Source organism: Myxine glutinosa, chromosome 12 (genome assembly GCF_964187855.1).
Source record: "Myxine glutinosa chromosome 12, kmMyxGlut1.1, whole genome shotgun sequence".
Lineage (NCBI taxonomy): Eukaryota > Metazoa > Chordata > Myxini > Myxiniformes > Myxinidae > Myxine > Myxine glutinosa.
The window spans coordinates 97,679,898-97,692,652 of record NC_136272.1 but is presented as its reverse complement, the minus strand read 5'-3'; the positions used below and the strand labels follow the sequence as shown (position 1 = coordinate 97,692,652).

The window sequence follows — 12,755 nt, the reverse complement described above, 5'->3', positions numbered from 1 at the left end:
AGTCATTGTTCTGAGAAGACCTCTAGCGATCTTTGCGTCAATAACGTGTGTAGGACCCACGTGATCGGATCACTGACTCAACCCTACGTCTCATAGACCCTGTAAGCCGTCGTATGCGTTGCTGTGGCAGGTTGTTCCATTCCCGATGTAATGCACGTTCCAATTCATCCAGATTGGCTATTGGAGGGACCATCTTCGCAATTTGTCGTCCCAACATGTCCCAAACGTGCTCGAGGGGGTTCAACCTGCCACAGCAACGCATACGACGGCTTACAGGGTCTATGAGACGTAGGGTTGAGTCAGTGATCCGATCACGTGGGTCCTACACACGTTATTGACGCAAAGATCGCTAGAGGTCTTCTCAGAACAATGACTGTACGTTAGAAAACATAAACGTCATCCACACTGTCCGTGATGGACCTATAGCTCCATACTTAAATTGAGGTGAAAATATGCCTAAAATTCCCAAAAAATTTCACCTTAAATTATTCAGAATAAAATATTGAAAACGGCATGATTGTTATGTTTTTATGTGACCATAATATCACTTCTCCAGAAAATATAGCAATATCATGGGTATATTACACTGTTTTGACGACAACAAACTTGTAATGTGCGAGGTTGTAAAAAAACGGGGGGGGTGCTTAACTTAATTCTTTGTGTATATATGTATATATATATATATGTATATATATGTATATGTATATGTATATATATGTATATATATGTATATGTATATATACACAAAGAATTAAGTTAAGCACCCCTACACAACGAATTAAGGTAAGCACCCCCTAATATATATTCTTTGTGTATATGTATACATTGGCATATATTCTAAGGTATGTGAGATCAAATAATGATAGGTATGACATTAGCAATTATCCATTGATGAAATTGAGTGATCAAAGTGAAAAAATGTGATTGGTTGAGTCAGTGATCCGATCACGTGGGTCCTACACACGTTATTGACGCAAAGATCGCTAGAGGTCTTCTCAGAACAATGACTGTACGTTAGAAAACATAAACGTCATCCACACTGTCCGTGATGGACCTATAGCTCCATACTTAAATTGAGGTGAAAATATGCCTAAAATTCCCAAAAAATTTCACCTTAAATTATTCAGAATAAAATATTGAAAACGGCATGATTGTTATGTTTTTATGTGACCATAATATCACTTCTCCAGAAAATATAGCAATATCATGGGTATATTACACTGTTTTGACGACAACAAACGTGTAATGTGCGAGGTTGTAAAAAAACGGGGGGGGTGCTTAACTTAATTCTTTGTGTATATATATATATGTATATATATGTATATATATATATGTATATATATATATATGTATATATATATGTATATATATATGTATGTATATATATATGTATATATATATGTATGTATATATATATGTATATATATATGTATATACTGTATATATGTATATATATATATGTATATATATATGTATATATATATGTATATATATATGTATATATATATATGTATATATATATGTATATATATATGCGGTATATATATGTATATATATATGTATATGTTGCGGATATGGGATTTGGCCTCCATATCCGCTTGTAAATATTCCCCTATTTCCCCAATACTCCCCAACTATCCCCAATCCCCCATTCCCTAGTCCCATTGTCTGTAAACAACACTCTGTAGAACCGACCTTCCCCTTCTTCCCCCATTAAATGTCGTGCCCAGGTCCACCGCATCTCACGTAGACAACTTTCGGACCTCTTGCTAGTTATTCTTAGTCTATGTCAGTTAAGGACTCGTTTCCATTAATTCTGACTCTTCGTTGCACCAGAATGTGATTGTATGGCACCAGTAGTGAGTTTAGGACCTCCCCATACCTCCTCCCATCTTCCTCATGAAACAATAACAACAACAACAACTACAACCACAGCGGGGGCGGCGTGGCCGCGGTGCGGGGAGTGTGCGTCCTCACACCGGCTTGGTTAGCCGCCATTGCCATGTGCGCCCACGGGGTTACCACGAAGGGGCTGGCTGTCAGCTCCTCGTCAAGGGCGGAGCCCGGTAACCCCCGCACCCAATAAGAAGCAACGGGCCGATTCCATCTGGGGCGGAGCTAACGAGCCGAGGGCGTGTCACTCCCCGCCGGATATACGCAGCCACTTACCGGACGTGACGTCAGATGCGCCCCGAGCTTGAAGAAGAACCAGTCGCGACCTCCGAGCGCTGAGAGACCTCCCTGCATCTTTCGGACCGTGTGGATCCTGTCCCTGAGCCAAGAGTGCACCTTGTGCTGTCCACCGACTACCTGCCCTTCCTTGCCATCAATCCCCGTGTGAGTCAGTCTTGTCCTGTTTATCTGTCGTCTGTCGGGGTTACTATAAGACCGTGATTAAGTGCCTATCTTCCTATGCTGTCTCTCTTGTCCTTGTAATCTAACGTTCCGAACTATTATAACCTCCTCCGGAGGTCTTGAGAACTGTACCCCTGGTGTCGTGTCATTTTAACCCAGCCGTTGTGTCCTTTCCTCAATTGATTTAGCGTAGCGCGACTCGGCCAACGTTCGAGTATAATCGGGTAAACTGTGCAGACGCGGTCATACCAAACCGCTCGGTAAACCAACATCCACAACCGCGTCTGTAACATTTGGTGTCGAGGAGTTGGATTCGGACCTGGGACTAAATTCAGTTAGGCCCAAATTTTGGAACACCAATTGTACCATTAGGGTAACATTTTGGTGTCGGGAAGTGGAATTCGATCCGGAGCGCGTTTCCCGCGCTCGAAATTATAACGGCGAAATTTGATTGTGTTTTACAAAAAAAATAAAAACCCGAATTTTGAAAGTCGCGCTATGGCAGACCAAGACGGCTGGGTTCCGGTGGGGGAGAGTGAGGCAGGGTCGATCCAGGACCAAATTGAGGGACAAGAGGAGAGCGAAGCAGTGAGGGTAGCAGATTCGCAAAATAGCGTCGTCACGCACGAGGGTGCGGGCGTGCAAAATGGCGCCTCGCAGATGGCCACGGCGACCACGCCCGCGACAGTAGTAGCGCCGCTGGTAGATTTGAACCTTTTTTTCATACAAATGAAGGCCCTTATGGCCCAGAATAGCGAGAAAATGAGGGAGGAAATGAGGGCTGATAGAAAGCGATTGGGTGAGCGATTGGAGGGCCAAATGGGGGTAATGGGAAACCAAATGGGGGTAATGAGGGACGAAGCGAGGGGTACCGGTGAGGGGTTAGACAATAATTTTAAGGGATTAGACAAGAAATTTGGGAAGTTAGACGACAAATTTGAGGGGTTAGACAACGGGATAAAAGAGGTGAAAAATGGGTTAATGGGGGTAGAAAACAGAATGGCCGCTCAAGAGAATCAAATGGAAGGGATGAAAAAGGGGTTAGAGGGGTTAGAAAACAGGATGGAAGGCAAATTGAGGGACATGAGGGACCAAGCAGAAAGGGAAGTTAAACAAATGGGGCAGCAGATAGAGGGGGTCAGAATGGGGGTAGAAACCAAACTGGATGCTCACAGGGAGGAAATGGAGCAGATGAGGGTGGCATCTGGGCAGGAGATGCAAGTGATGGGGGAGGAGATCAGAAGAGGAGTGAGTGAGGAGGTCGGAGGAGTGCGCGAGGAGGTGAGGCACTGTAAGGAGCACATGGAGAAGGAGGTGAGAAAGGGGACTGTAAAGTTACAAGGGGGCATAGAGGACCTGACGCAGGAGGTGGAACGGCTGACGGAGGGACAAAAAGGACTAACGGAGCAGGTTCAAAGGAACACTGCGGTATTAGGAGGGTTAAAAGTGACACAGAAAGAACTAAAAGACGACTTGATAGCGACAAAGAGGGAATGTCAGATGGTACGTGAGGGACTGACAGCGAGGTTGGACGAGGTGGTAGAGGTAATGGAGACGAAGGACCGGCACGTGAGGACGCACATAGAAACGGTCAAGGTAGCCTTAGAGGATGAGCTTGAGGAGACGTACCGGGACATAAAAGAGGTGAAGCAGAAATTAGAAGAAGTGGAAGAAGGGGTGAGCGAAATTAAGAAGCGACGGAGAGGGGATAAGAAAGAGATAAAAGAGGAGATAAAAGAATTGGTCCGAAGTCTGTGTTCGGATCGTGATGATGTGCTCATTAACCGGATGAGGGATTCGCAGGTGATGGAGGAGAAGCGAAGAGGAAGAGGACCCGGTGTAAGTGGTGACCAATATGGTCGTGCGTATGATGCGCCAGGGGATTTAATGAGCTTGGGGGTCGAGATGGACCCGGGTGTTCGTGAGAGGCCGTTGGTGAAGTGTGCGACAGGTCTGGTGTGCGAAAAAGGAGGTGTGCGAGAAAGTCCGACTCTGGGGTGTGTGAGGAAAAAGTGCGTGCCAAGGAGTGAGGGTGCTGGCGAGAGTGAGTCGGTCGTAGCGCGTGTGCGAGGGAGTACATGGAAGCGCGGTGTGGTGAGTGTTACGGAGGAAGTAACGAGAGAGTGTACACCTGTGGTGAGTGTTACAGAGGATGTAACGAGAAAGTGTACGTCTGTGGTGAGTGTTACAGAGGGTGTAACGGGAGAGTGTGCGCGAGAAAGGTGTGTAACGGACAGGTGCATGAGGAAAGAGTGCGTTGTCAAGAGTAGTGGTGAGAGTAGTGAGAGTGACAAGGAGCGTGAGTTGGTTGTGACAGGTGAGAAAGGATGCACACCTGGAATGGTAGAGCGTGAGTGGGAATGCACGCTGGAATTGGTAGTGAGGCACGTGATTGGGTGTGCGGGTGAGAGCACACCTGTGATTGTCACAAAGGAGGTGACAGAGGAGGGGGCGCGAAGAGGTGTGTTGGTGAGGTGTGCGACCAACGAATGTGTGCCAAGGTGCTCGGTGGTCAGGTGTGTGACCAAGGCTGTGAGTGGAATGAGTGTACCTGGGTGTGTAAGGAAAGGTACGAGAAGCATGGGAACGGCTGGATGTGTGAGCAAGGAACGGGCTGCGCGGTGTAAGCATGCAGGTGAAGCATCGACGTTAAACGGGTTAGAGGTTAGAGCGACTTTTAGCCGAATCGGGCCCTCGGTGCGTGCTGGGCCTCGCTTTGAACGGCCGCGTCCGTGCTCCATTAGGCGGAGCGGGCGGCTGGATAGGAAGGGTCGTCATGGCGACCACTTTTTGTTGAGGCATTCCGGCAGGTCGAGATCGGGCCATGGGATGGCTCCACGCCGAGGTGGTGCGTGGGATCTCGGCCCGGGTAAGCCCCCGTCCCTGCCACGAATGCGGGACGTATCCAGCCGCCGGCACCAAAGAACCCGCGTTCATGGCTTGGCTTTACGAAGCCGGGCTTTGGACAGGAATTGGCGCACCGAGAGGTATTAGTGAGTAGACGGGTGATGAGGATAGTGTTTTGGCCCCGAAATTAGAGAAAAAACAAAATTTGATGATTGGCAAAGGATTGGCAGTGATGATTGGCAGATGATGGGCAGTGATTGGCAAATTTTTGATTTGTTGAAATTTGATGTGCAAAATTGGTAGTGAGCGATGGGCCCGGTGGGTAAGGGTGGCATCCCTGCCACCCTTCCCATGAGGGGGCAAAGGAGCTATAGTTTATGGGGTTGATGGCAGTGAAAACTAGCCCGGGTGGGTTAGGATATTGTTAGGGATCTAGCGAAGATGACATTAGGTAACGTTAAGTTTAGTTAGTGACTGATACCTGTAGTGGGGACGCAGGTAGATTAGTGTGGATGATAATGACGTGGGAGCGCAATAGTTTAAAGGGACGACTGAGAAGCGCAAGTTTCAGAGGGGAGTAGTTAGATGAGATGATGCTGTGTGAGAACTGGACAGGTGTGTGGAGCAGTGTATGAGTAGTGAGTGTGTGGATCAGCGCGAATGCGCTTGGGGAGAGAAGGGTGCAGGTGGCACCAGGTGTGAGAGCACAGGTGTGCAAGTACAGGTGTGTGGAATATATGGAGCAGAGAATGAGTGGTGTGGAGAGAGTTGGAGTAAGTGGTACGGAGTGGTGTGCATGGTGCGAAGGTGTGGATGGGGGAAGAGTGGACCCCTTTCACGAGTACCCGGGGCGGGTAGTGTAAGTGTTAGGTAGAGGGTATAGGTAAATTGTGGTTGGATATTGGCATTTGTGGTGCGGTTGCAGAATGGTATTGTGGATGGGTGCATTAGTGTTGTGGAAATGGCTGGGCGTGTAGCCTGTTAGTGTGTGTAGTTGGTTGGGCACTCCACCACTGTGAGGATGTCGGCCAGGTGAGGCCGCAGGTGGGCTCTGGGAGCCGTTAGTGTCAGTGGGGCCTGAGGATCCGGAGGACGGACCCGGGTAGCCCAGTGCCAGAGAGAGCACCGAGTGGGGAGAGCGCCAGAGGGCCTTCCCCAGGTAGTTAGGTTAGGGTAAGGAGCAGGTAAGCTCGGAGGCAACTGCAGTGGTGGAGGTGTGCAGGTGGGTAGACCCGCTGGGAGAGGTACACGCCACAGCCCAGAAATTGTGCGAGGGCACCGGGAGATGAATCGGGGGAGTGAGACCCTAAATTGAAAAGCACCACAGTTTGGTCAATGGGAATTGGTTTTTAGAACCCATAGTGTAAGTTGGCCAATGGATTGGCAGGGAAAGACCCCGGGTAATGTAAAGTTGTTAAAGTCATTTAGGAAATAGTTAGGATTGATGAACCTGTCGCACCATACGCAGCCACTTACCTGTGGTGATGATGATGACTCCACACCTGTGTTTTCTTTGTTCTGTGTGCAGGAAATGAGAATTGCTGTGTGGATTGGTGAGACGCATCACGACGTGGATGAGACATTGGGGTGATTCCATCTCTCCCTCCTTAGGAGGGACTGATGATGAATTGGTAATGGCAAATTTCGATGTTCAGTTGGAGATGGCAAATTTTGATGAGAGTTGAAAATGGAAAATTTGATTGGTTAGGAGGGAGAGAAGACGAATTTGGTTTATGGGAGGAACGGGGAAGACAGTAGGGACGTTTGTTGATTTGTAAAATAGATGTTTATGGGTAGTGTTGTGTTTTGTGGATACAGTAAGGGGTAAGGGAGGGGCCATGTAGGTTACCTGGTGGGGGGGGGGGGGCGTACGGTAGGAACGTACCTGTCTCACCTGGTTCCCATGTGCCCCCAGTGTGCATTACCTTACATTGCGTGCACTTTTGCGCCCTTACCACCTTACTCACTTGTCTTCTTCTTTTGTCTCCCACCTCCGAGGATCTGGCTTTGGGGCAGAGAGAGAGGAGAGAGAGGTGCTGGCTCCGCAGTTGTGGGCCGGCACTTTCGCTGCTTGCTGCCTGGATCGATACACCATATGGACCGCAATTTTGGTGGCCACCCACAATGGACCGCAGTTCTTTTGCGGCCAAGCACCACCCGTGGATGGACCTATGGGTCAACGTGGCACCTATGCCATACAGGTGAACCACTTATAGTTGGCCCCCTGACGGCCACAATAAGGAAATGGACGCGGTTGGCGCGTTTCTTTATTTTCTAAGGAAGCTAGAAGGCCAAGCACTACACGAAGGCAAGACCAGCGGCAGAACATCGGCCGGCTGCGACACCACCGGTGACTATAAACACTTTATTGGTGCACCGGATGGTGCTGACTGTGTGATGGGGTGGTGCTTTTGGTGCTTGGATGGGGTGCTCTGCACATTATTAAAGGCCGTAGGGCCACAGAGCACTCGTGGGTTGGTGTATCGATGCTGGCATGCGTGCTCTCTCTATGCATAACATCTGCATGTGTTCCTCCAAAAACAGGTCCTGGATCGTAGTGTAAATATCAGCGTAGTCTTGTAAATAATGCTCCCTACCGGCTGTATGTTTAGTTTGCGAATTCTTTCCGCGATTCGGTTATCCTGTGGGTGTGTTTCTGTGAGGAGAAGGGTGCAACGTCGCAGGGGGACATATTTACTCATTTGTGAATATCTGTAAAACTGTCGCACTCAGGGTAGAGTTAATAGTAGAGGGAACTACATCTGAGTGCCACACTAAAGTAGGTAAAAATTTATCGGGTCGGGACGCCCCGAGGGTAGAGAAGGGTGCAATGTTGCGGATATGGGATTTGGCCTCCATATCCGCTTGTAAATATTCCCCTATTTCCCCAATACTCCCCAACTATCCCCAATCCCCCATTCCCTAGTCCCATTGTCTGTAAACAACACTCTGTAGAACCGACCTTCCCCTTCTTCCCCCATTAAATGTCGTGCCCAGGTCCACCGCATCTCACGTAGACAACTTTCGGACCTCTTGCTAGTTATTCTTAGTCTATGTCAGTTAAGGACTCGTTTCCATTAATTCTGACTCTTCGTTGCACCAGAATGTGATTGTATGGCACCAGTAGTGAGTTTAGGACCTCCCCATACCTCCTCCCATCTTCCTCATGAAACAATAACAACAACAACAACTACAACCACAGCGGGGGCGGCGTGGCCGCGGTGCGGGGAGTGTGCGTCCTCACACCGGCTTGGTTAGCCGCCATTGCCATGTGCGCCCACGGGGTTACCACGAAGGGGCTGGCTGTCATCTCCTCGTCAAGGGCGGAGCCCGGTAACCCCCGCACCCAATAAGAAGCAACGGGCTGATTCCATCTGGGGCGGAGCTAACGAGCCGAGGGCGTGTCACTCCCCGCCGGATATACGCAGCCACTTACCGGACGTGACGTCAGATGCGCCCCGAGCTTGAAGAAGAACCAGTCGCGACCTCCGAGCGCTGAGAGACCTCCCTGCATCTTTCGGACCGTGTGGATCCTGTCCCTGAGCCAAGAGTGCACCTTGTGCTGTCCACCGACTACCTGCCCTTCCTTGCCATCAATCCCCGTGTGAGTCAGTCTTGTCCTGTTTATCTGTCGTCTGTCGGGGTTACTATAAGACCGTGATTAAGTGCCTATCTTCCTATGCTGTCTCTCTTGTCCTTGTAATCTAACGTTCCGAACTATTATAACCTCCTCCGGAGGTCTTGAGAACTGTACCCCTGGTGTCGTGTCATTTTAACCCAGCCGTTGTGTCCTTTCCTCAATTGATTTAGCGTAGCGCAACTCGGCCAACGTTCGAGTATAATCGGGTAAACTGTGCAGACGCGGTCATACCAAACCGCTCGGTAAACCAACATCCACAACCGCGTCTGTAACAATATGTATATATATATATATGTATATATATATGTATATATATATGTATGTATATATATATGTATATATATATGTATATACTGTATATATGTATATATATATATTGTTACAGACGTGGCTTAGATGTTATTTACCGAGCGGTTTGGTATGACCACGTCTGCACAAGTTACCCGATTATACCCGAACGTTGACTAATCGCGCTACGCTAGATCAATGAAGGAAAAGACACACGGCTGGGATTAAAATGACACGACTCCAGGGATACGGTTCTCAAGACCTCCGGAGGAGATTATATTCGTTCGGAAGGTCAGATTACAGGGACGAGAGGTACAACATAGAAAGACAAGCACTTAGACACACTCTTATATTATTCCCAACAGACGACAGATAAACGGGACAAAGGGCTGACTCACACGGGGTTTGATGGCTAGGAAAGGCAGGATCGATGGCTCCAGGTGCACCTGGGCTCAAAGGTCAGAATCGACTCGGTCCGGTCCAGAGATGCGGGGAGGTATTCAGCGCTCGTACGTGGCAACTTCTCTCTCCAGGCTGGGGGCGCATCTGACCTCACATCCGGTGAGTCGCTTCGTATCTCCGGCGGGGAGTGACACGCCCTCGGCTCGTTAGCTCCGCCCCAGATGGAATCGGCACGTCGCCTCTCATTGGGTGCGTGCGGGGGGGGGTTACCGGCTCCGCCCTTGACGGGGGACTGACAAGGAGCCCCTTCGTGGTAACCCCGTGGAGCGCATGGTCCGGCGCGCATTGTCAATGGCGGCTAACCGAGCCGGTGAGATGACGCACACTCCCCCCGCGCAGCGTCGTTGTTGTTGTAATTGTTGTTGTAGTTGTAGTTGTAGTTGTTGTTTGGGGAAGAAGATGGAAGGAGGTATGGGAAAGGTCCTAAACTCACTACTGGTGCCATATAATCACATTCTGGTGCAACGAAGAGTCAGAATTAATGGAAAGGAGTCCTTAACTGACATAGACTAAGAATAACTAGCAAGATGTCCGAAAGTTGTCTACGTGAGATGCGGTGGACCTGGGCACGACATTTAATGGGGGAAAAAGGGGAAGGTCGGCTCTACTGATTGTTGTTTACAGACAATGGGACTAGGGAATGGGGGATTGGGGATAGTTGGGGAGTATTGGGGAAATAGGGGAATATTTACAAGCGGATATGGAGGCCAAATTCCATATTCGCAACATTGCACCCTTCTCTACCCTCGGGGCGTCCCGACCCGATAAATTTTTACCTACTTTAGTGTGGCACGCAATGTAGTTCCCTCTACTATTAACTCTACCCTGAGTGCGACAGTTTTACAGATATTCACAAATGAGTAAATATGTCCCCCTGCGACGTTGCACCCTTCTCCTCACAGAAACACACCCACAGGATAACCGAATCCGGAAAGAATCCTCAAACTAAACATACAGCCGGTAGGGAGCATTATTTACACAAGACTACGCTGATATTTACACTACGATCCAGGACCTGTTTTTGGAGGAACACATGCAGATGTTATGCATAGAGAGAGCACGCATGCTAGCATCGATACACCAACCCACGAGTGCTCTGTGGCCTACGGCCTTTAATAATGTGCAGAGCACCCCTTCCAAGCATCAAGCACCACCCCATCACACAGTGAGCACCATCCGGTGCACCAATAAAGTGTTTACAAATCACCGGTGGTGTCGCAGCCGGCCGATGTTCTGCCGCTGGTCTTGCCTTCATGTGGTGCACTTGGCCTTCTTACTTCTTTTAAACAAAATAAAGAAAGGCGCCAACCGCGTCCATTTCTTTATTGTGGCCGTCAGGGGGCCAACTATAAGTGGTTCACCTGTATGGCATAGGTGCCACGTTGACCCATAGGTCCATCCACGGGTGGTGCTTGGCCGCAAAAGAGCTGCGGTCCATTGTGGGTGGCCACAAACATTGCGGTCCATATGGTGTATCGATCCAAGCAGCAAACAGCGAAAGTGCAGGCCCACAACTGCGAAGCCAGCACCTCTCTCTCCTCTCTCTCTACCCCAAAGCCAGATCCTCGGAGGTGGGAGACAAAAGAAGCAGACAAGTGAGTAAGGTGGTAAGGGCGCAAAAGTGCACGCAATGCAAGGTAATGCACACTGGGGGCACATGGGAACCAGGTGAGACAGGTACGTTCCTACCGTACGCCCCCCCACCCCCCCCCCCCCCACCAGGTAACCTACATGGCCCCTCCCTTACCCCTTACTGTATCCACAAAACACAACACTACCCATAAACATCTACTTTACAAATCCACAAACGTCCCTACTGTCTTCCCCGTTCCTCCCATAAACCAAATTCGTCTTCTCTCCCTCCTAACCAATCAAATTTGCTATTTTCAACTTTCATCAAAATTTGCCATCTCCAACTCAACATCAAAATTTGCCATTACCAATTCATCATCAGTCCCTCCTAGGGAGGGAGAGATGGAATCACCCCAATGTCTCATCCACGTCGTGATGCGTCTCACAATCCACACAGCAATTCCATTTCCTGCGTCAGGTCCTCTATGCCCCCTTGTAACTTTACAGTCCCCTTTCTCACCTCCTTCTCCATGTGCTCCTTACAGTGCCTCACCTCCTCGCGCACTCCTCCGACCTCCTCACTCACTCCTCTTCTGATCTTCTCTCCCATCACTTGCATCTCCTGCCCAGATGCCACCCTCATCTGCTCCATTTCCTCCCTGTGAGCATCCAGTTTGGTTTCTACCCCCATTTTGACCCCCTCTATCTGCTGCCCCATTTGGTTAACTTCCCTTTCCGCTTGGTCCCTCATGTCCCTCAATTTGCCTTCCATACTGTTTTCTAACCCTATTAACCCATTTCTCACTCCCTCTATCTGATTCTCCTGGGCAGCCATTCTATTTTCCACCCCCGTTAACCCATGTTTCACCCCTTCTATCCCATTGTCTAACCCCTCAAATTTCTTGTCTAACTCCTTAAAATTATTGTCTAACCCCTCAACGGTACCCCTCGCTTCGTCCCTCATTACCCCCATTTGGTTTCCCATTCTGTTTTCCATCCCTTTGAAATTATCGTCTGTTTTTACCATAAAGGCCATCATCTGTTTCATAAACAGGTTCCAATTCATTGGCATCTCGGGTTCGGCTACCGCGCGCTCTTGCGAGGCGCCATTTTGCGCGCCCGCAACGTCGGGCGCAACGACGCTATTTTGTGCGTCTGCTACCCTCGCTGCTTCGCTCTCCTCCTGTCCCTCAATTTGGTCCTGGACCGACCCTGCCTCACTCTCCCCTACCGGACCCCAGCTGTCTTGGTCTGCCATAGCGCGACTTTCAAAATTCGGGTTTTTATTTTTGTAAAACAAATTCAAATTTCGCCGTTATAATTTCGCGCGGGAAACGCGCTCCGAATCGATTCTAATTGTTACAAATTTGGGCCTAATAAATTTAGTCCCGGGTTCGAATTCCACTCCTCGACACCAATTGTTACAGACGTGGCTTAGATGTTATTTACCGAGCGGTTTGGTATGACCACGTCTGCACAAGTTACCCGATTATACCCGAACGTTGACTAATCGCGCTACGCTAGATCAATGAAGGAAAAGACACACGGCTGGGATTAAAATGACACGACTCCAGGGATACGGTTCTCAAGA

The 12,755-nt window shown here is 49.1% G+C and overlaps 1 protein-coding gene across 3 annotated transcripts in view; it reads left to right on the top strand.

The window, feature by feature from the left end:
• The window catches only part of LOC137437660 (C2 domain-containing protein 3), a 124,487-nt gene that overhangs the window by 86,999 nt on the left and 24,733 nt on the right, over positions 1–12,755 (top strand). The window lies entirely within an intron of this gene.